Raw genomic sequence first — 14,266 nt, forward strand, 5'->3', positions numbered from 1 at the left:
GTCACCCAAATGACAGTACAGGTGCTCAAGCTAAATAGCTTTCTTCCAAAAAATTTTTTAAAATACTGAAAATCTGTAACTTGCACACTGGTCTCCAAGGGTGAAGTGTTGGCTAATGATGTGTTTGAGTGTAGATTTCAAATATTGGCTTAGAAATGCTTGTTGAAAAAAAATGAGAGAGAAAAATACAAGATGGGGAAATACAGTTTTAAGAAGTTGCTAGTTAATCTGCTGTATGTCAGCTCATAACCAACTCATTGAATTTCTAAGTTAACAGGGATCTAGGGCAGATATCTTTCTAATTACTTTGCTCAGGGAGTTTCTAGACAAGTGGGCTTTTTACAGTTTTTATTTATTCACTACATTTTATGTGCTAAATTCCCACTCCATACAAGGGTGCTATAACTCAGCGGCCAGAGTGAAACCCAGAAGAATAAGTGTCCCAAATAATTTGAATCAAGTAACAAAATATGTTTCTTTTCCCCCCAAATACAGAAAGTATTTTTAAATACAGCCCATTTATGTGTTTATGATAACAAAGAGTATATCCCATAATGAAAGCAACGAAACTTTGTTTCAAAGATATCTGTTCTCTAAAAAAAAGTCAAATTCTACCTAGGGGTTTATAAGATGGTAGTACGTTATTCTTATTTCTGAAAAAACAATTCAACAAACCATAGACATATAGAATACATCATATTTGGGTTTTAATTTATTTTTATTTTTATTAGTGATTTAACAATGATCAACAGTGTTGTGGGATAAAAAAGATATAATTTTCAACACTAGAGTTCCATATTCTATTCCCTTCATTGGAAGTTTCCTTATTCTTTATCCCTCTGGGATTATGGACCTTTATGGAGGAGCAGAAGGTAGAAGGTCTGGCTTCTGTAATTGCTTCTCTACTGAACATGGGCATTGACAGGTTAATCCATACCCCAGCCTGTTTCTGTCTTTCTTTAGTGGGGTTGGGCTCTGGGGAGGTGGGGTTCCAGGACACATTGGTGATGTCATCTATCCAGGGAAGTCAGGTTGGCATCATGGTCGCATCTGCAACTTGGTGGTTGAAAAGCATTAAGATATAAATCAGAAAAAATGTTTAATAATCAGGAACCTAAAGATAAGGATATAGCAGATGAGATTTTGGATGTTCGTGATAAAAGCTAGGAAGTCTACTTTAGGTATATTCCAAGGAGACCTTGACTTTACTAATTTTTGCCTGAGCCCGATAGCAAACATGCAGGTGGGCTGAAAGTATTGTCTGGGAAGATGGTATCAGAGTTGGGAACAGGACTAGCAAGTGGGATCAGGGTAGAGAGTAGCTCCCACATATGGGAAAAGTATATAAATATAGTTAAGTATAAGCCCTATCTATCTGACCTAGGGTTCATGTGTATTCATATTTAGCACTGGATCCTATGGAACCTCAGCATCCCTGTCTGTCTGAACTTGCATTCCATGGCCCCATAGCTAGGAACATTCTAGGCCGAACTTATTTCAGGACCAGTCTTCTTCAAGTAAGAATGCACCATATTTGGCTAAGAGAATTGTATTTATCAAACTGACAGGTGTAGGGGAGTCGGGCTGTAGCGCAGCGGGTTAAGCGCAGGTGGCGCAAAGCACAAGGACCGGCATAAGGATCCCGGTTTGAACCCCGGCTCCCCACCCGCAAGGGAGTCGCTTCACAGGCGTTGAAGCAGGTCTGCAGGTGTCTATCTTTCTCTTCTCCTCTCTGTCTTCCCCTCCTCTCTCCATTTCTCTCTGTCCTATCCAACAACGACAACAACAATAATAACTACAACAATAAAACAACAAGGGCAACAAAAGGGAATAAATAAATAAAATAAATATTAAAAAAAAATTAAACAAACTGACAGGTGTTGAAGACAATGACAGGCAGTATACAGTAAAATAAATTAACGTGGATATCCATGAGAATTTTCTGAGATTCCTAAAAAAATATATTGTGAAATGGCATGGTATCGAAATTCTGAAATAGAGCCAATGATATTTGTTGAGTAACTAAATCTGCCCTGTTTGCATACTACTTTATTATTTTAAGGTGGAAGCATTACCAATTTCCTTACATCTCTTAAGAAGACAGAATTTGGAGATATAAAGCAAATGTGACCCAGCTACAGAAACCATAGGGTCTGTTCTTACACTTCATGTCACAGCATCTCCACTCTTGTTAGTTTAGTGAACCTAGAATATGTGAGAGACTTCCCTGAGAGTTGGAGCTCAGGACTTGCATGCCTGAGGACCCGTGTTCAGTCCCAGGCAACAATATAAACTGGAGTTGAGCACATTTTTATCTATCTCATAAAACTAAATAAATCTATATAAAAAGGGGTAAAAACACATAGTGACTTATATGATGCCAAGCTAGGGACACTTAGGGAAAGTGGTGATTCAGATATGGGAGCAACCACATGTGTGCTCCAAAGATGGAGTCCAACCATGGGGATCATTTTCTGTGTAGAGACATGATCTTAATCACCTGAGGATACAATCTGAGAAGCTTTATGTGGCAAAATGTCAGTAACCTCAAATTGGCAGAATGTCAGTTAGACTGTTATTAGCTTCATGCTCCCTCCCTTCCCTTTCCTCTTCCTCTGTTTCCTCTTCTTCTCCTCCTTCTTCACTTTCTCTCTCTCTCTCTTTCTCTCACATACAAATTTTTACCCATTTTATCATCTATTTACTAAGGAAAAAATTAGAGATTTACTTATAACCACTCCAGTTCTTGGGGAATCAAGTGATCATTTCACTGTAGTTGATTGACATTGTTATATGCTATTGTTGTTTTCCATATTGTCTTTGATATAAAAGCCAGGAATACAGGAAACTTGAAGTTGCTGAGCTAGGACTATCCAGCTGGAAGTAGTTCCCTTGTCAGGCAAATTAAAGAGGAGTTAAAGCTATCTGTCCAGGGAGAGATGGACAGATAAAATACTGTTTGATGACATGGATTTACCTGTGTTTCTGATAGCTGTCAGACAAGTGCTAATTCCTAGGCATCTACAGACCCATCCAAAGAAGGGGTGAATATAGTTTCAAAACATTTATAAAAGAGCTTTGATGTGTTATTCAGAAGACCAGCCCTGCATGGGTCTGATTGGAAGTAGACTGGCTCTGTGGGATGAGAATGTAAGAATCACCCACTGCATTTTTGGGCATCTGTTTTGCATTTCTGCAATTGCTTTTTTTTTTTTTTTCTTATCCCTCCATTGGGTTATATAGAAAAGCTTTTCTCTATATACACAATTGGCTAATTTGAGTAGAAAATTAAATTTCCTGACTAGCCAGTGCAATGCATAGTTCCTTATGAGTCTAGTAGACATATTCAGAGCCATTTAACCTTTTTAAACAGAACTAAAGGACACTGGTATTCACGGAATTAGTGAGTAACAAATAGCTATGCATTATTGTTTCCACTGTAGTTATTGTAGGATCATTGTACTTTATAGGCTGACAAAAATGCATCCATCTTTTAGGAGAATGCTTACTTTGTCATCCAGTAAGAAATAAGCATTTACTGTGACATCTGCCATGTCAAAACATGCAATCATTTATTGCTTGGTCATCTCCCTGGAAGACAGCTTCTTTTTATAGTATGTTGTCAAGCTGGGAATAAGTATTTTAAGATTCTTATGCCTATATCTAGTTTATATCTGTATCTGCTCTTTTAGAGGACAGTGGGCAGTGTCATAGAGACAAAATTCATAGTCTCATCCTCTCCTAAAAACTTTAAGCATTTGCTGTTTGCTTGCGTGCTGCCCCCCCCCCCCCTGCCCTGCAGGGTTATCAACAGGGCACAGTGACTACATAACCATTCTTGAAAACTATTTCCTTTCTTTTTATTTATTTTTTCTTTGTTTCTTTTCTGTTTCTCTTTCTGAGTGAGATGCAAAGAGAAATAAGAAAGGAGAATGTGGGCAATGTTTCTTGTTCATGAGTCCAGCCCCTTTGTATGGACTTGTGACCATTGACTTTGAACCAAATTATTAGCAAGGTGATGAGAGAAAGTGTTTTTATTTGATGGATCTGGCATTATGCTAAATTCCAGTATTATGTTATTTTAATTCATTCCCACAGAGCAATGCAAAGTCCTCTGTATGACCCCAGTTTATGGTTGTTATTATTGTTTGCTTTTCATGACAAGGAATCAGCCTTGGGCTTCATAGATGCACAATGCCAACACTGAGATATCTCTCTAGTTGGTTTTCCCATTTTTCCTTTTTAGACAGGGAAAGGAAAAGAGGACAGAGACAAAAAGACGCTACAGCACAGCTTCTCTATCCATGTTGCTCTTTTCATATTGTCTGTGGTGTTCCCATGTGGTGCTTGGGCTCAAACTTAGGACCTGACACATGGTAAGGTACGTACTGTACTAGGTGAAATGTCTTCTGGTCCTTTATCCTCGTCCTTTAGGGAAAGAAGCTGGGTTATAAAGGGATGATTTTTCTCTGTGTGGTCATATAACAGAAGTAGTAGGGTCAGAGATAAAGGTTTTTTGTTTTGTTTTGTTTTGTTTTGTTTTGTTTTGTTTTTTGCCTCCAAGGTTATCGCTGGGACAAGGTGCTGACACTATAAATCTACTGCTTCTGGCAGCCTTTTTTTTTTTTTTTTTGATTGAACAGGACAGAGATAAATTGAGAAAGGAGGGGGAGATAGAGAGGGAGAGAGAAAGAGAGATACCTGCAGACCTGCTTCACTGCTTGTGAAGTGACCCCCCCCCCCTTACAGGTGGGGAGTCGGGGACTCAAACCGGGATTCTTGTGCGGGTCCTTATGCTTCCTACTATGTGCGCTTAACCTGGTGTGCAACTGTCTGGCCCCCAAGCCTACATTTCTTACTTTTCATCATTTCCCATGCTTGATCTATTAACATCTGACATTTAGCATGGGATGCAGAATGGCAACCGACAGAATTTACTGAGCCTTTACTTAGTGAAAGATCCTCTAGAATAGTGTTATATGTGACAAATTGTTTATGTTTAAGATAAACATTCCTAGATCAGAGTTTGTGTCATATATATGTCCATACTTCTATATAAACCCGCTGTGGTCCTAAATGTATTGCAGGTATGCATTTGGTGTCACCACAACATTGGGGTGACATTTAACTGATGTTTAGACGCTGGCTCCTGTGTCTTTCAGAGCCTTCACCTTAATTAACTAAGACCATGTGAACTGCTTAAATTGAAAGTGAGAATGGTGACCATTCAACAGGCATAATAGGTTGATATGAATACAATGACCACGTTGCTCTGTTGTTCTAATTTCTCTCTTGAATGTAAGTGCCCACTCAACACAAGAGCATTGCATTTCTCCCCTACTTGTATTCTGGCATTTTCATAATTCACCTCAGTTACAGGCTTGCAACTAATGAGCTCTTTTCCTGAAAGCACTCTTTACAGTCCTGGTAGCCAGTGATACTAAAGTGGAAATATTTTATACTCTAAAGAGCCTGGTATTAATTTGGAGGGTAGGCAGTATACGGATTATTTCTTTTTTCAGTCTTGCATTTTTTGTAAAAGAATTGACTTTCTTTTGTTTTCCTTATAATAATACTTACCATGATATCTATCCTCTTAACGTATTTTTAAGTGTACTAAATCATATTGTTAACTAGTATTGATTCATCTTGCATGGCTGAAACTTTATATTCACTGATTAACAATACGCCAGCCCCACCCCTAGCAACTGACAATTGCCATTCTATTCTGCAATTTCTTTGACTGAATTTTTTGATACATCATAGAAATGGAACTCTGTGATATTTGTTATTCTATGCTGCCTGGTATCACCTTTCATGATGTCCTCCAGGTTCATCTGTGTTATCCCATAATATAGACTTTTTAAAAATTAATTAATTATTTTTATTTTCCCTTTTGTTGCCCTTATGGTTTTATTATTATTGTAGTTATTATTGTTGTTGTTTATGTCATTATTGGATAGGACAGATAAGTGGCGAGAGGAGGGGAAGATGGGGGATGGGGGAAGAAAGACACCTGCAAACCTGCTTTCACCACTTGTGAAGCGACTCCCCTCCAGGTCGTGAACGTGTATAGGCAAATGAAGCTGGGTAGAAAGAGTCTATATTCCTTAGTAAGCTATTAATATATGCATACATTAACAGTTTCAGATATCCCAGTGAAAGCTTCTGACCTCTATAAGAAGGCTTTTGTTTGTTTGTTTGTTTGTTTGTTTTTACTAGGGTTATCTCTGAGGCTTGGTGCCCTATTCCCAGTGACCATTTTATTCCTTTTTTATTTGATAGATAGAGAGAACTTGAGAAGGAGAGGGGATATAGAGAGGAGAGTGACACCCATAGCCCTGCATTAAAACTCAAAGCTCCCTAGGCAGACTGGGAGGGGCAGGAGGGGGGTTTGAATCCTAGCCTTACACATGGTAATAATGTATGCACTTAATGGGGGAGTGCACACCACAAGTCTGGGATATCTGAAATTGTTAATTTATGCATACATTAATAGTTTACTAGGGAATATAGACTCTTTCTACCTAACTTCATTTGCCTTTAACAATTTGCATTGTGACTATTATAAATAATGTTTCAGTGAACCAGGGAAGACTACTATTGTCTAAAACCCTGATCTTAATTGTTTTAGATAAACACTGAGAAATAGTATTACTGGAGCCTATACATGCTAGCACTATTTTTTCTTTTAGAAACTTACAAATTTTTTCTTAGTGGCTGCACCACTCTTCATGTCTACTAACAGTGTACTAGTGTTAAGTACAAGGATCTACCCCCCCCCCCTTTCTCTTTTCATCACAGGGCTCAGTGCCTATAGGACAAATCCATCATTCCTGGGGTCATTTTTTGTTTGATTTGATTTGATTTTTTTCTTTTATTAAATAAGATAGAGAGAAATTGAGGTGAGGTGGAGACAGAGGGAGAGAGACATCTGCAAACTTATATCTCCTATTGTGAAGCTTTATTCCTGCAGGTGGGGAGCCAAGGGCTCAAAACTAGGTCCTTGCACATGGTGATGTGTGCACTCACTTGAGTGAACCACCACTTGACCCCATTTTTTTAATGATTAAAACTTGGTCATCTGATTTCTGCATAGTTTTCTCTAGACAAAAAGTCTTATTTTCTTCCAAATAAAAGGTCTTATTTCAAATCATTGTTTCAAGAATGTTGCTGTACCTGCTAATTCAGCTGTTAATATTTAATTCACTCAGCCATGCTTTCATTTTGTTACATAGCTATTCATTCATTCAGTCAGTCTTTCATTCATTCACATTGCTTTTGTAAACATTATGAACCTGTCATATGCATGTGACTAACTTATTTATTTGGCTTCTCAATAGATATCAGTAGAACCATTGCTTTTCCAAAGACTCTGTATAAAGACAGCTTCTGCTCTCATAGACTGAGGAGGCTGATCTGTAGTAAGGTAACTGAATAAAAGTCATTGGAGTCCGAGTCTTTGGCATTCTAATTCACCTTTAGTGCATGCTGTCTGAAATTGATAGATAAGAATAGATTGTGAAGATTCAGGATCAGTAGAAGAGACTTATTGATGATACTTGAATATAAACAAGCATAAATGCCCAGCAATGCTAAAATAGATATGTATCATCTCACACTGTTAAGGACCAAATTAATATTTGGAGGTTAGATTTTATGTTTATCACTTTCTCTCATTTTTTACTCTCTATAACTACAAAAAAATTCTTTGATTAGAGAAAAAGAAAAAAAAAGAAAGAAACTCTGTCTCCTTAGAGGAATAATAAATAATATCTGAAGCAGGAACCTTAGAATTCTGGTACTAATAGAACTCAGATAATATTATTTATTAAAGCAGTTAGAGCAACCAGTAGAGCAATTAGAGGCAAAAAGCTGAAACTTGTAGATGGAATTTTTGATACTCAGAATGCATGCAGAAAAAATGTTAAAATGGCTTCTTTAGGCATAATAACAAAAGCTAGAATGAAATTAAGCTGTAAGAAAGAAACAGTTGGAATTCAGTGAAATATAATAACTGATTCATAACTAAGGGGTTTATTTCATTATAGGTGGCTCTAAATAGCATCTTGCAGTTGGCTCTGAGGTGTATCTTCCTATAAATTTTACATATAGATACTGCAAACCAATATTTAGCATTTTTTTTATAATCTAAAAGCACATTTAAATATGTTCAATTTGAGGAGTGTGGGGGGGAGCTATACACTGACTTTCTCCCAAAGCAACTGTGCTCAAAGGAACACTACTGAGGCTAAAAACCCATTGTAGACAAACCAGATTTAACTCATGTTTAGGATATCACAAGTAGGATCATTTCATTCTCTAAGGAGTGAATGCAAGGTACACGTTCAATCTTGAAAGTGTGTATATTTTCAGATAATTGGAGGAGATGGTATAAGGTAAGATACATAGGTTTCTTTGCTACTCTGGGCTAGAGACTGGGATGCACTAAGTATTACAAATATTACAAGAGAATATGCATCTTTTTATTCCTATTTGTTCCCACTCCTTTTTTCGTCTCCTTTTTCTCTACATAGAATCCACTTAAGAGAGGAGCTATGGCTTTAGTGATTATTTTGACTTCTTCTTTTTTATTTATTTATAAGAAGGAAACATTGATAAAACCATAGGATAAGAGGGTTACAATTCCACACAGTTCCCACCACCAGAACGCTGTATCCCATCCCCTCCCCTGATAGGTATTCTATTCTTTATCTCTCTGAGAGTATGGACCCAAGGTCATTGTGGGATGCGGAAGGTGGAAGGTCTGGCTTTTGTAATTGCTTTCCCTCTGAACATGGTTGTTGACAGGTCAATCCATACTCCCAACCTGCTTCTCTCTTTCCCTAGTAGGGTGGGACTCTAGGGAAGCGGAGCTCCAGGACACTTTGGTGGGGTTGTCTGTCCAGGGAAGTCTGGTTGGCATCATGCTAGCATCTGGAACCTGGTGGCTGAAAAGAGAGTTAACATACAAAGCCAAACAAATTGTTGAGCAATCATGGAACTAAAAGCTGGAATAGTGCAGATGAAGAATTGGGGGGTCCTCCATTTTGTAGATAGCTAGTAGGCATATTTTAGTTGAAATCCAAAGGGCCTGTAGCTATACTAGTTTGTTTGTTTGTTTTTTCCTTTTTCTTTTTGTCCCTGAGCCTGAAATCTGATATGCAGGTGAATCCTAATGATTGTCTGGGGAGATGATGTCATGGCTGAAAAGGACCAGAAAGCTGGATCAGGGAAGAGAGTAGCTCCCTAATATGGGAAAGGGGTATAAATATTGTTGACTATAAAGCCCATCAATTAGATGTGATCTGGGGCCCATAATTAGCTTAGAAGTCTATGTGACCTCTGCATCCCTGTAGATCTGAGCTCACATTCTGTGGTCATGAGTAGGAACATTCCAAGCTGCCCCAATATCAGGACACATCTTCCTCAGGTGTAACATAAGAGTATGTTGTCCATCCTCCCTTCAGAGGATGGAACATTCTCTACCATTGTTGATCCAAGTTGAGGGCAAGGTCCTATGGGGGCCCACAAAGGGGTCTATTGTGTTGTTCTGATAGAAATTACTGATAACAATGGAGAGAGGGATTTCTTCGAGGTCTAGTCCCATCAAGTCTGTTTGGGAATCTCAGGACTCCCTGATTAGGGACCCAGTTGATGGAATGGTCTGATAGTGACTAAAGAGTCATCGTTAAAGTATGCCAATCTCTTCTTCTTATTCAGCTTTTTCAGTCCTTGATTTGATGAGGTTAGCTTTGGAGTGAGCGAGAGAACTGTAATAGGAAGTAGGTGAGGAGGGTATCTAAGTCTAATTAGCTACTATTTCATTAGGAACTTCATACTGACTCACTGCAGACTATTGTGTACTTTTGCTTTCAGGTATATATTTTGCCCTAATTTAGGGATGCATGTGAACATATGCTCTATCTCATTGGACCTGAGATATCTATATCTAGGTTTTGTCTTCTTTACACTGGGCCCAGAATCAGCAACTATGCAACTCATGCACCAAATCTACCCCAACCCACTTTTTTTTTAACTAATGATTTCTAGAACACAGATTTTTTTCCATCCAGCTGCAGTGATGCACATTGTTAATAGGCATAGTATGTCATGCAAATCTTAAAATATTTTACCCCCCACAAAAAAAAAATACCAACCTTTCCAGTGAGCAAAGGCAAACTTGGGGGATAGTAAGTCTCTACAGGCAGCTGGATTCTAATACAAAGAATTTCTCGATTTTTATTAGTAACTTTTATTAGTAATTAGTAACTAGTAACTATTAGTTACTAGTAATTATTAGTTAACTAGTTAACTATAACTAGTTAACTATAACTATTAGTTACTAGTAATTATTAGTAATTAGTAATTAGTAACTTTTATTAGTAATTTTTATTAGTAACAGGTCTCGATTTTTATTAGTAACTTAAATTGCTGGTCCCTAAATCATTCTAGGATATTTTCTGTCCCCAAAAGTTCTGAAGATAGGAATATATATATATATATATATATATATATATATATGTGTGTGTGTGTGTGTGTGTGTGTGTGTGTGTGTGTGTGTGTGTGTGTGCATATACATATATATATACACATTTATTTTTTTAACTGGTAGTAGTGAGAGAAATTCTTTGTATTAGAATCCAGCTGCCTGTAGAGACTTACTATCCCCCAAGTTTGCCTTTGAGCATAAGAGGACCTTTCTTTTTGGGGGGGGGCTTAAGATGCTGTATAGCATATTGAGTTAGCAGGAAAACCTGGCTTCATTTACTATAACTTTTGGGAAATCTCTGTAAGTACCAGTCATAGCAGGGAATCTTGAAAATTACAGTAATGTGAGTCTGTATGGGATAAGGGGTTTATTCTCTTGTTGCATACATTTATTTTAGAACACTATGTTTCTTCTTGCCACTACCATTTTTGGGGCCTAATAATTTTGACAGTGTTTTTGGAATTGAGGCAGATTCATCTGTCTGTACATTTCAATGTCTTGGCAAAATCTTTGATTCCAGCCGCATTTATTTCTCTATCTAAAGACCTGAGGTTTGATATAAAATAGAATTTCACTTGGGATAGACTTGTAGTTAATTTAAAATCTGAGATGTTTTCTCCAGTGTAAATATTCAATGAATTACACTGAAAATATTTTTCTGTCCATCAAGAAGAAGCACACAGAACCACTTTACTCTTGAAGAAATTTTACTACATTCACAATGCTCGGCACCTAGGTTCCATTCCAGCTTTCTGATTTTTATACTGCTGCCACAGTTTTCACCATGGTGTTTTTCTCTTAGGCATGCAGACATTTTGTTCTGCATTTGACATGTAAACACTAAAGTAGTAAACTGACTTGGCTGTAATATTATCAGTGCAGTATACTAATCTTCACCATTAACTGCCAAAAACAATGGAACTCAGTGTTTCAGTAAGATATTTTAAAACAGATGATCCCGGGAGTTTTAAAAGAAATACCATACAGATCTTGAGAGGGGTAAAAATTGAGAAAATGTTGATCTTAGGTGTAAAGAGATTTTTGTTTTTTTTCTTTCCAAAAGGTGAAGTCTCTTTCAGTTCTTGGTGGGCCCAAAGTTAATAATGTCAGAGAAACAGAGATGCTCTCCTGTAGGCTGTGTGTTATCTAACATCATTATACTTACAGAAAAGTAAATCTCCTATTTTGCATCCCAACAAAGGGAGATTGACATCCTTATCTCATGTTCAAATATTTATAGGAGTCATTTCAATCAAGCCTTTATTTCTCCTTATATTTCTACATTCTGTTTTGACACAGTGTATTATACAACCTTGCTTTTGATAAAGGACAGTCAGATTTGACTTAGTACTGCAGAGTAAAACACAATGTTGCATATTTTAAGAAAAGAGTGTGTTAAAAATGGGGAAATGCCATTTCCATCTATCAAAGATATATTAGCTCTACCCTGTGAAGTTAGTTTGTTTCAGATTGGAATAGATCAAGTTGAAGTGAATTTCAAATGGGCTTCAGGATATAAATCAAATTTGGGGTGATCTATTGAGGCATATCACTTCATAGCAAATGAGAATAAGATTTATGAAAGTCATTTGGAAGGGTCAAGGTTATAGAACATGTATTTTATAGTGTGAACAACAGGAGAAGGTCTAAATGTCCTTTCAAAAACACTAGTCTGAAATTTGGCAGAAGAGGTATGGAAAATGAACAAGATCTAGAGCACAGTTAAAATGGTGGAGTGAAGGAATAATAATAGTAATAGTAATAATAATAAATTAGTAAAATTTAAGAAACATGTTAAGGTATCAAGTAGATGATACTGAGCTTTGTACTTTTTAAATATACGTGGTTTAATACGTGGAAGGCATTCTGTTTAAGGAGAGTATTTTATTAGTAGTTTACAAAATTATAAAATAAGAGGGGTACATTTCCACACCATTCCACCACCAGAGTCTATGGACCCATTCCCTCTATCGGAAACTGCCGTGATTCTCCCAAGGTCACAAATATGGGTTGACAAGTATTTTCTGTAATTATCTAACTATATATTTTCCCATTTTTTCCCTATGGTCCTGCCCCCTTTTCCATTTTAAGTCACAGCTTACTTATTACTACTTCCAAATGTCTTTAATTTTTCGCTCTCTTTTCTCTCTGGGCTCTGATGAAATTGGGTTTTAGAGTCTTTGAGTCATCTTCCCTTACCATTTCTCCCCCTCTGGGAGAATAAACCCAAATTCTTTTAGGGATGTAGAAAGTAGCAGGTCTGGCTTCTGTAATTGCTCTGTGGGGCATAGGCATTGGCAGCTTGATCATACCCCCCAGTCTGTTTCTATCTTTCCTTAGTATGGTAGGACTGTGGAGAGGTGAAGTTCCAGAACATATTGGTGAGGTTGTTCATGTATGAAGTTTCTCCCCACACCAACCCTAGAGTCATTTACTTTGGCGCAATACACCAACTCCAGTCCCAAGTTCTGCTAGTGTTTTCTCTTCTGATCTTGTTTCTCAACTTCTGCCTGTGAGTGAGATCATCCCATATTCATCCTTCTGCTTATGACTTATTTCACTTAACATGATTTCTTCAAGCTCCATCCAAGATGGGCTGAAGATGGTGAAGTCACCATTTTTAATAGCTTAGTAGTATTCCATTGTGTATATATACCACAACTTGCTCAACCTGTTGTTGGACACCTGGGCTGCTTCCAGGTTTTGGCTATTACAAATTGTGCTGCTATTAACATAGGTATACACAAATCTTTTTGGATGGGTGTGTTGGGTTCCTTAGGTTATATCCCCAGGAGAAGAATTGCAGGATCATAGGGTAGGTCCATTTCTAGCCTTCTGAGAGTTCTCCAGACTGCTCTCCACAGGGGTTAGACCAATTGACATTCCCATCAGCAGTGCAGGAGGATTACTTTGACCCCACAGCCTCTCCAGCATTTGCTGCTGCTACCTTTTCTGATGTATGACATTCTCACAGGAGTGAAGTGGTATCTCATTATTGTCCTTATTTGCATTTCTCTGACAGTTGGTGACTTGGAGCATTTTCTCATGTGTTTCTCAGCCTTTTGGATCTCTTCTGTGGTGAATATTCAGTCCATGTCCACTCTCCATTTTTGGATAGGGTCATTTGTTTCCTTGTTGTTGAGTTTGGCAAGCTCTTTATATATTTTAGTTATTAAAGTCCTGTCTGATATATGACATGTAAAGATCTTCTCCCATTCTGTGAGGGGTCTCTTGGTTTCGGTAGTGGTTTCCTTTGCTCTGCAGAAGCTTTTTAATTTGATGTAGTCCCATAGGTTTATACTTGCCTTGGTCTTCTTTGTAATTGGATTTGTTTCATTGAAGGTGTCTTTAAAATTTATGAAGAAAAGAGTTCTGCCAATATTTTCCTCTAAGTATCGGATAGTTTCTGGTCTAACATTCCACTTGGAATTTACTTTCGTGTTTGGTGAAATATAATGGTTCAGTTTCATTCTTCTGCATGTTTCAACCCATTTTTTCCAACACCATTTGCTGAAGAGACTCTCCTTCCCCCATTTAATAGTGTGGGCACCTTTGTCAAAAATTAGATGTCTATAGGTGTGGGGGCTTACTTCTGGGCTCTCAGTTCTATTTCACTTGTCAGTGTGTCTATTCATGTTCCAATACCAAGCAGTTTTTATGACAATGGCCCTATAATACAATTTGAGATCAGAGCCTCCAGTTTTGTTCTTTCTTCACAAGATTGTTTTGGCAATTTTAGGTCTTTCCTGGTTCCAGATAAACATTGGTAGCATA

General features: G+C 37.5%; 1 protein-coding gene across 4 annotated transcripts in view; it reads left to right on the forward strand.

Moving 5' to 3' along the window:
* CDH8 (cadherin 8) overlaps positions 1-14,266 on the forward strand; it is a 487,537-nt gene that overhangs the window by 283,877 nt on the left and 189,394 nt on the right. The window lies entirely within an intron of this gene.

Source organism: Erinaceus europaeus, chromosome 2 (assembly GCF_950295315.1).
Source record: "Erinaceus europaeus chromosome 2, mEriEur2.1, whole genome shotgun sequence".
NCBI lineage: Eukaryota > Metazoa > Chordata > Mammalia > Eulipotyphla > Erinaceidae > Erinaceus > Erinaceus europaeus.